This window comes from Glycine max, chromosome 8 (genome assembly GCF_000004515.6).
Source record: "Glycine max cultivar Williams 82 chromosome 8, Glycine_max_v4.0, whole genome shotgun sequence".
Classification (NCBI taxonomy): Eukaryota; Viridiplantae; Streptophyta; class Magnoliopsida; order Fabales; family Fabaceae; genus Glycine; species Glycine max.
This window is the reverse complement of record NC_038244.2, coordinates 42,030,930-42,040,304: the sequence shown is the minus strand read 5'-3', so window position 1 is coordinate 42,040,304 and position 9,375 is coordinate 42,030,930.

Sequence of the window (9,375 nt, the reverse complement as noted above, 5' to 3'; positions counted from 1 at the left end):
AATTTTTTAGTCGATGTTGGCTAGGTTTTTTTGCTGACGCTGGTTGAAACTATTTTTTTGTTGGCGTCAACTAGGATTTGTTGGCCAACATCGACCATGACTATTTCTTTTGACAACCATTGGCTAAGGATATTTTTTGTTGACATCAAGTAGGATTTTTTCTATCAATGTCAATTAGGGGAATATTTTGATAGACGTTAGTTAGGTTTTTTTTTTCTGATGTCAGTCGATGATATTTTTCGACCGATTTTGGTCAAAAAAATCCTAATTGATGTCGGCAAAAAATAGTCTTATCTAACATTGACCCAAAAATTCCTAGTCGATGTCGGCCGAAAAACCTACTCGATGTCGATCAAAAAATAATCTTGACAGACATCGGCAAAAAAACCCTAACTGACTTCGACCAAAAAATAACCTCGACTAATGTCAGCCAAAAAAAATTTGGACAACATCAGCCAAAAAAATAGTTCCGACCAATGTTGGCCAAAAAAACCCTTACCCACACTAACCAACAAAAAAAGTCTCAACCAATAACGGCTTAAAAATATCATCAGTTGATGTTGGCCAAAATAACTCTGGAGAAGATCGACCAAAAAATAGCTCCTACCAAAATTGGCCAAAAAAACCTAGCTGTCATCATCCAAAAAATTATATTGGATTGAAAAATTCAATCCATATCAATTAATTGGATTGGATTTTGATATGAAACCATACCATTTAAAATGGATTGGATATGGATTATTTTTATATATTTGGATTTCTTTGCACAATCCTACTTATACCACTACAAGAAAAAAATTAAAATTAGTGTAGGTCAAAAGCCAATAGTATGCATCAAAATTGATACTAATTACTATTTTTGTGTCAGTCAAGCAACAGCCTTAAAATTGTCACAAATGTGTTTGTGTCCATCTAAAGAAGTTGTCGCTTATTTGAGTTAGTTTAGCCAACTTTCTTTGTCATTGTTGCAAGAGATTTGCTCCCGATCTTTCTGCTCCTTTATTTTCCCTCTTTCTTCTTATCAAATCCTCAACCACTCTGCAACACATAAAAATAAAAGAAATTTTCAAGTTACTGATAACCATTCTAGATGTTTGAAAATGTTGAATGCACACATTAACGCACCTCTCCGGTTTCACTGGATCTTTCAATCCCTCATGTTGTCGTTCTCCCTAGTAGTGTTGAAGTCGTTGAGGCTGGGCATGAGAAAGCTGAAACTGAGCAGGAGTAATTTGATGTTGGGTGTGGGAGTGTTGATGTGGCATTAATGAAGCTAAAACAAAGGGATAAAAAACCCAATTGAACGGGATTTCATTAATTTTGATTTGGGGAGCTATCTAGGGCATTGGGGGGCTTGGAAAGCTCTCACTTGTTGTCTATGGATTTCCTACCAACTCTCATAATTTTGTGCATTATTTCTTCTCATTTTTTTCATCTTTTTTTTTCTTTTTGTAGTTAAGTTTACTTTGTTTTGAGGATTGATGTATTTGAACATATCTTTATGTAGATATTGTAGTTATTAATCTATGTTTATTTTTTATTATTAAGTGTTATCTTCTATGGGTTAATGTTTGGGTTTGGGTTCATCATCCTTTGCTTGATTTTGTGATTTGAATAGTTATTGAAAAATGCTTTTGAACTTAGAAATGGAGAAGAACACCTAATGAATTTTGTGTTTAGGGATAAAACAACACTTATTAGTAATCTTTTAACTTTTGTTCATAAAGCAAATTATTTGACTAAGTTACTCAACGAATTGATAGTTTACTTAAGAGACTTAGGTTCTTTCCATCCAAGAGATTGGGGTTTGAGTAATTTATGAGTTGATGATAATAATTAAACTTTAACTAGGTTATGCTATATAACCTTTGTTTGTATGAGGAGAGTGTTAGGTGAAATCAATCCCAACACTTTTATCCATTATTATTTTATTTATTTTTATGGCAAGTGTTCATAAGAATTACTAAAAAGAATTTCTTATTCTTTTCCTATTTAATTTTTTTAGTTTAATTTTTTGTTGTTTACATTCTCGCCGCAATCAAATTAAATATTTTAGCCCTACTGCTACTGCAACTAAAATATTCTGAAGTATTCTTGAGAACAAGATATATAATTAATTTTTACATTATAATAAACATTCCTCCATAAGAATTTTGGATTCTCACCTCTTTTCATATCAAAAGTTTAATGAGAATTGAGAAATATAGTTAAAAAAAATTACGTATGTTAATTAGTTCCTGGAAATAAGTTTAAAACTATGATATCAAATATAGAAAATCCAACGTTTTCAATCTAAAATTCCTCACAAATTTAAATGAATCTCCTCCCAACAGTTTTGCAGGTGCAGATTTTTTACCATCCTTATCTATCGTATGCTCGATACTAAGATAAGGATGAACTATTGAAAGTTTTGTGGCACAATGATTATCGTTGTTGGATTATAGGAATTATAGAGGAAATCATCAAAAAGAAAAGGTAAAAAGATTCATGTTGCTATTTGCTAACTTTAGTTGCTAGAGTAAATGAAGAAACGTTTGTCGTGTTGTTTATGATTGTAAAAGAAGCAAGTTGAATCCGGATCGCGATGATCTGTCTGCATATGTAAAAACACGACGCACAGTATAAAATTTTACAACACAAAAAAAATTCTGTTTTTTAGTGTGTTTATAAATTTTTTTGCTTAAAAATTTAATTTTTTATTTATTTTAAAAATAAATCATATCTATTTCTTAGGCTATATAAAAAATACTTAGTTTAAAGTTATTTTTCAAAATTTAATCAAACTCACCCATTATAGACTCTAACATATGTAATCGATTTAAATTATAAAAATTGTTTTTTTTAAGTTTATTTTTATAAAAAAGAAAAAAGAAAATCTCAGTCACCCAGAATCAATCTCAGACATTCTATTTTGTAAAGCTGACTAAAGTTCTAATAAGGACAAGAGCCTCTAATTGCCATTCAGATTGTCATCTGAAATTCTTTTTTATCTAGGGCTAAGTAATGTTCTAGCAGCACCAACTAATAATAATAGAAGTTAAACCATGTATGTTGGATTTAACCTTTTTTGGTGATAGGAAGCAAGTGCATCACTACTAAAAAAATAGGCTTTTAATATTGGTTGTTTTCAATTTTTAATATTGATTTTTAACCAATGTTGAAGCCACCAACATTAACATTATCAATAGTAACATCGGTTTTTATACTACACAACATCAATTTTTACGAAAATTGATGTCGTATAGTAAGAAATATGTGAATGTATGTATACATGATTTTGATGATGTCAAAGAAGAATTTAACAATACTGCTTCAAATGATAAGCATTTGCTTCAAGAATAATTCAAGATTGCTTCAACAAACAAAGCCTTGTTTCAAGATTCACTAAAGACCAAGTCTTGCCTTAAAACAAAGTGCTTTCAAGACATGCAAGGCTCTGGTAATCGATTACCAAGAAGTGTAATCGATTACCAGAAGACAGGGTAGAGAAATAGCTGTTGAAAAGGGTTTTGAATTTGAATTTTAAACATGTAATCGATTACCAGCAACCAAACTTTGGAAATTCAAATTCAAAAGTCATAACCCTTCAAATTATAACTGTGTAATCGATTACACAAACATTGTAATCGATTACCAGGGGAGAATTTTCAGAAAAACTGTCAACAGTCACATCTTTTCATTGGATTTATGAATGGACATCAAAGGCCTATAAATAGGTGACTTGGGCACAAATTTGAAGAGAGAGTTTTGCTTGGCAAAAATGTCTCGTCCTCTCAAAAGACAATGAGAGAGATTACAAAAGAACTTCATTGTCAAATGCTCTCTCAAAAGAAATTCTTGACCAAACACTTGCAAAATCTATAAGGATTCTTACATGATCTTCATTGTAATATTCTTCTATTGAAGAGAGAATTCTTCTTCCATTCTTCTTATTCAATGAGATTGGTTAAGAGACTGTGAGTCTCTTGTTGTAAAGCATATGAACACAAGGGATGGGTTGTCCCTGTGTGGTTCAGACTTTGTAATAGGCTTTTACAAAGATAGTGGAAAACTCAAGTGGGTTGCTTGAGTACTGGATGTAGGCACAAGGGTGTGGTCGAACCAGTATAAAAATGTGTTTGCATTATCTCTTCCCTTATCTTATTTATTTTGTTGCAATCAATTTTTCCTTTTATGTTTAAAGAACATTATTAAATTGATTGTTGTTGCTTCTTCTGCATTCTAAGTCTATCTCTCTTAAGTTATTGAGGCCACAAGGTCCAACAAAATATACAAAAAAGTAAAAACTGCAAAAACATCGATTTTTGTCAAAACCGATGTTGTAAGGTGCATAACAACATGATGTTATATTTTGAAGCGCTTTCTACATCGGTTCTGAAAAAATTGATATTGTAAGGACACTTTCTCTATCAGTTTTAGACCAACCGATGTTGTTTATTTGCAAAAAAAAAATTAATATTTTGTCTATTTTTACAATGAACCAACCATAATCAATTTATAAGTTCAGGGACCTAATTGAAAAAAAATAAAATAATTCAAGGTTTTATTTAAAAATAAAAAAGTTCAAGAACCTAATTAAAAATTGTCAACTTTTATAGGCGTATCTTCTCGATATTCTCACATTTGCAAGTTCTAAATCTTTTTTGTTTCGATTGCATCCTTGAACTTGTATCCAATTGAAAGGAAAAAAAAGTTCCCAAAAAATAATAATAATAATAATAATAATCTTCAAATTACATAGTTTAATAAAAAAAAATATAGATTCATCAATGATTTACAATAATACTTGTTCACTAACCAAAGTTAAAATAAAATAAATTTACAAAAATTATTAAACAAATGTATAATTAAATTAACTTATTTCACCTTTCATTAAAATTGTCAAACACAAAAAGCATATATTCAATTGACCTTAGTCTCTTTCAAACCAACACAAGTCAGTATGTCATCCATATTTCCACCATGCAAATTAATTAACTCACCAAAATACAATATCACATGTAATTCATAAGAAGCATGGCCTATAAAGAAATAAGAAAATCAACTCAACCAATAACGTATTATGTTCTCAGCCCTCACTGTTACCCCAGCACTTGGCAGCAATTATTGCATTAAAGTAAATAATACAAGAACCTGAAATTCTGCCATTCCTACAAAATTACAAGTAACAGATATTATTGGACTTATATAAATGAAACTCACAATCTAAATCAGCTCAAGATCCATCCTGTACTGACAATTTCGAGTCTTAAATAAATTGGTCAAGGAGACTTAACACAAGGATTAACTTGGAGTACTGATATTCCTGAATTTAGAAACCAACATAATCTGCGAATATGTAACACCCTAAGATGCCACTTGGACCATAATTTAAAAAGAGTGTTATTGCTCAAGTGTATTCATTTTTAAATAAGTAAAAAACTTTAAATTGTTTTTTACTATGAATAAATAAACCATGTAAATTATCCTGAAATTCCTCGACATTTATTTCGTTTATGCAAATAAATATGAAAGTTCAAACTTGACTTATTCCTTTTGCCAAACAACTGAAATTATTGACTCTACTGGAGTAGACTTATTGCATACATGGTGGTCCTATATAGCAGTTCATTAATTAATCTAAAAACACATCTTTCAAAGTCAGAGTGTGATTATTTCTAACTTTGTAGACGATGCTGACCTATACATGTCACCAAACTCTTACATAAAAGGGTGATCTCTATCAACAAGTTTTTTGCTTCCATTGATGCATCCTCCTAAAGGCTTGCAAGGATCCTCAATACTTGGCTAGTTGATCCTGCAATAAGTGCAACAAGATCGAGTATTAGTCAATTTAATTAATTTGCACCAAAACTGAAGGCTATATACATAGTGTGCATCATTATCTTAGTTGGATGGTTTAATCGATACAAGGTACATGTAAAAACTTCTTTTGAAAAAAAAATCCCAAAAAGCTTAATTTGATCAACAATTGACTAAAATTATTTCTCAAAAAAAGGTTGACAGTAAATTCAGCTATTTTAATATCCACCTACATACTCAACTTGTATGAATTTTAGTAATTCTATACTAGGTGCTAATAAAATTGATCACTATCAGCCATCTAAATATTGTGTGCTTTTTGGTAAATTGATTATTTAGATAATTTGGCAATAAATTCTCGTTCCAGTCATATTTCAATGAATAAAGTTGGAGGGAATAGTTTATTAGAATGTAAGAAGTTATACATTCTTTCTTCTTTGTTGTTCATAATGACTTATTTATATGATCAGGTGCAGCCATAGAATCTTTTTATATATCTTCTTCCTTGGTCATCCAGAATAAAGATCAATATCGACCCACCTAAATCTGTTGTCCATCTAAAAATATTTGTTTTTTATATCATATAATTAAAGAGGAGGATACAGGATAAAGGGGCACCAATCCCTTACAAGTTTGTTGCTGCATAAACACGTATGTCACTCATGTTCTTTTTTTTTTGTTGCATAAACGTCTTAGAATCCTCAATATATTTTAATTTTTTTAAAAAATACATTCTAAGATGATTCTCTGAAAAATTATCTTAGAAAGTCTATCCTTCTAAGATGATTTTTAACTAACAATCATCTAAGAAATGTATCATTCTAAGACAGTTTTCAGGTAAGAACCGTCTTAGAATGATACATTTTTCTAAGGCGGTTTTTTATGGAACCATCGTAGAAAGTGAAGACTTTCTACAACGTTGGCTACGACTATGATTAATAACCAATGTCACTGTGTCTTTTAACCGACGTAGAAAGCACTTTGTCCAGTAGTGTTCACTCTTTAAAATATCAACATACAAGGAATGATAAAAGAAAAATACTATCTAAAATCCATATGGGTGAGATATAAATTGATAGAAAATACAAAGGATAAAAAAGAGAGAAAACTACTTTGCACACAAAAAGTAGAACAAAATTAAAATAAAGCTAATTTAATGCTTAGGAGGAAACTATATATCAATGAGAAGTAATGGAGAGGTGTACATTGTTTTATAATAGAGAGGCTTTTTTACCAGCTCCGCCCTCCCTTCCACCATCGCCACCACGACGCTCACCAAGTACACCATACTCGACCAACGCCCTCATAACCCCCACATTCACCTTATTCTCCTTCGCCGCTGAACATAGCACGTACCGCACAATCGTCGAGTCCTTCTTCCTGCATAATCCCCATTTTTTTAGAAGCAAGCACGGTGCGTACAACGCAATCACTGTGGCTTTCTTCCCGCGCAATCCCCTTCCTTCTAGAAGCTTCACCAGATGTGTAATCACTCCCACCTTCCCTATTGTTGCCTTCTCTTCTTCCTTGTTTTGCGATAATTGAACCAACGTGCACGTTGTGTTCTCCTTTTCTGTCATTGTCTCTCTCTCTAGCGCCTTCACCACTCCATAGGAATGCATGATAGCTGCCATTGAAGGAGGTGGAAGGCATGAAAAGAGTTGTCAAAGAGGATGGGAAAGGAGACGTCATCGAGGAGAGCGATGATTCTAGGGTTTGAGGGAATGAAAGGACCAGGAGGCATGTTGGTTTTGAAGGAGTGAGAAGGGGTTTTGCTATTGGGGAGTGGACACATAACATCGGTTTTAATAAAACCGATGTTACATGAGTATTGACAACATCAATTTTATAAAAAAACCGATGTTAAGATTATGATATTAATATAAGTTTTTTAAAAATCGATGTTAACGATGACATTTTATTTATAAAATGTCACCGCATATTTTGTAACATCAGTTTTTATCAAAATCAACGTTAATTGAACGATGTTAAATCCTATTTTTGTAGTAGTGCACATTGCTTATGACACACATTTCAGGTGGTATTCCCACGCTAATCAAAATAAGCTTTATTACAAATTGGACAAAATTCTAAGTGTTTCCTCTATTTTAGCAACTTTTGTTCTCTATGTCATAACTAGGGCTATACATCTAAACACCAAGTATATTTTTCCTTTGTTTCTTTCTATACTACACATTTCAGGTGGTATCCCCAATTATATTTTTCCTTTGTTTCTTTCTATACTACACTAGCACATTGATCATCCATTATGTATAATCATTTGTATAGTTCTTTCTTTCTCTCTCTCTTTTTCTTTTAAATTTGTTAGAATTCTAACACATCATTTATTTCTTCATTGTGTTGTTCATATGCTAGGACTGAATATGAATTCCTTAAGGGCATTGTTGGAGATGTTTTGTAAAAATTGAATCCTAGATACATTACCAAATTAAAGGACTAGTTGAATTTGAGGAAAATTATGAAAAAATTGGATCGCTACTAAAAATTGGATCAAGTGAAGTTAGAACCATTGGAATATATGGGGCATGAGTGGCATAGGTAAGACCATCATTGTTACTGCTTTATATGCCAAATTGTCTCATGAGTTTGAAGGTGGTTGCGCTTCCTCGCAAATGTAAGGGAAGAAACAAACAAGCATGGACTTAGAGATTGACATAATAATATAAACTTTTTCTAAGTTGTTAGGTAATGAAAATCATTGTTTTGATGCACCCTTTAGTATCCTATTTTGACTTGAGTAAGCTTCGACGTAAAAAAGTTTTGATTGTCTTAGATAATGTGGCTACCATAGAGCAATTAGAAAATCTAACTAAAGATTATGATTTCTAGGACTAGGAAGTAGAGTTATTGTTACAACTAGAAATAAATAAATATGTAGCCAAGTTGATGAAATATATGAGGTCAATGCATTAAGCTCTCATGACTCTCTTCAACTTTTTTGCTTAATTGTTTTTAGAGAAAAATAACTTAAACATAGATATAAAAATCTATTGATAAATCATAATTTGAGTGATATTGTATGTGAGTTTCTATGTTATTTCATGTATTTTATTGGCAGAACTCACATTTGTACATTAGTTTTTAACTTGCAAGGTACAATTGCTCAATCAAGTGGAGAAGTTGAAAAATACACAGTTTCATGAAGATTTGATGCTAATTTTACTTGATAACGATTGTGGTACATTGACCACAACTGTGGTCAACCAGGAAGGACATGGTCAATCATGAGGGTTCTTGTCATTTCACAACATCTCAAACTTTAGCCCCAGGATTCCAATAACGGCCATAGTGAATATCATTACCGTAATGAACTTAATTAAGGAAATTATCTTTAGGCGTCTGATTAAAGTAATTATCTTTAGAGATCTAATCAAAATATTCATCTATAGTGCACCTAATTAAAATAATTATCTTTAGAGGTCATATTAGATTATCTATCTATATATATTGTGCCTAATTAAAGTAATTATCTTTGGAGATCATATTAGAATGTATATCTATAGTGTGCCTAATTGAAGTAGTTATCTTTAGGAGTCTCTAAATAAGAAGCTA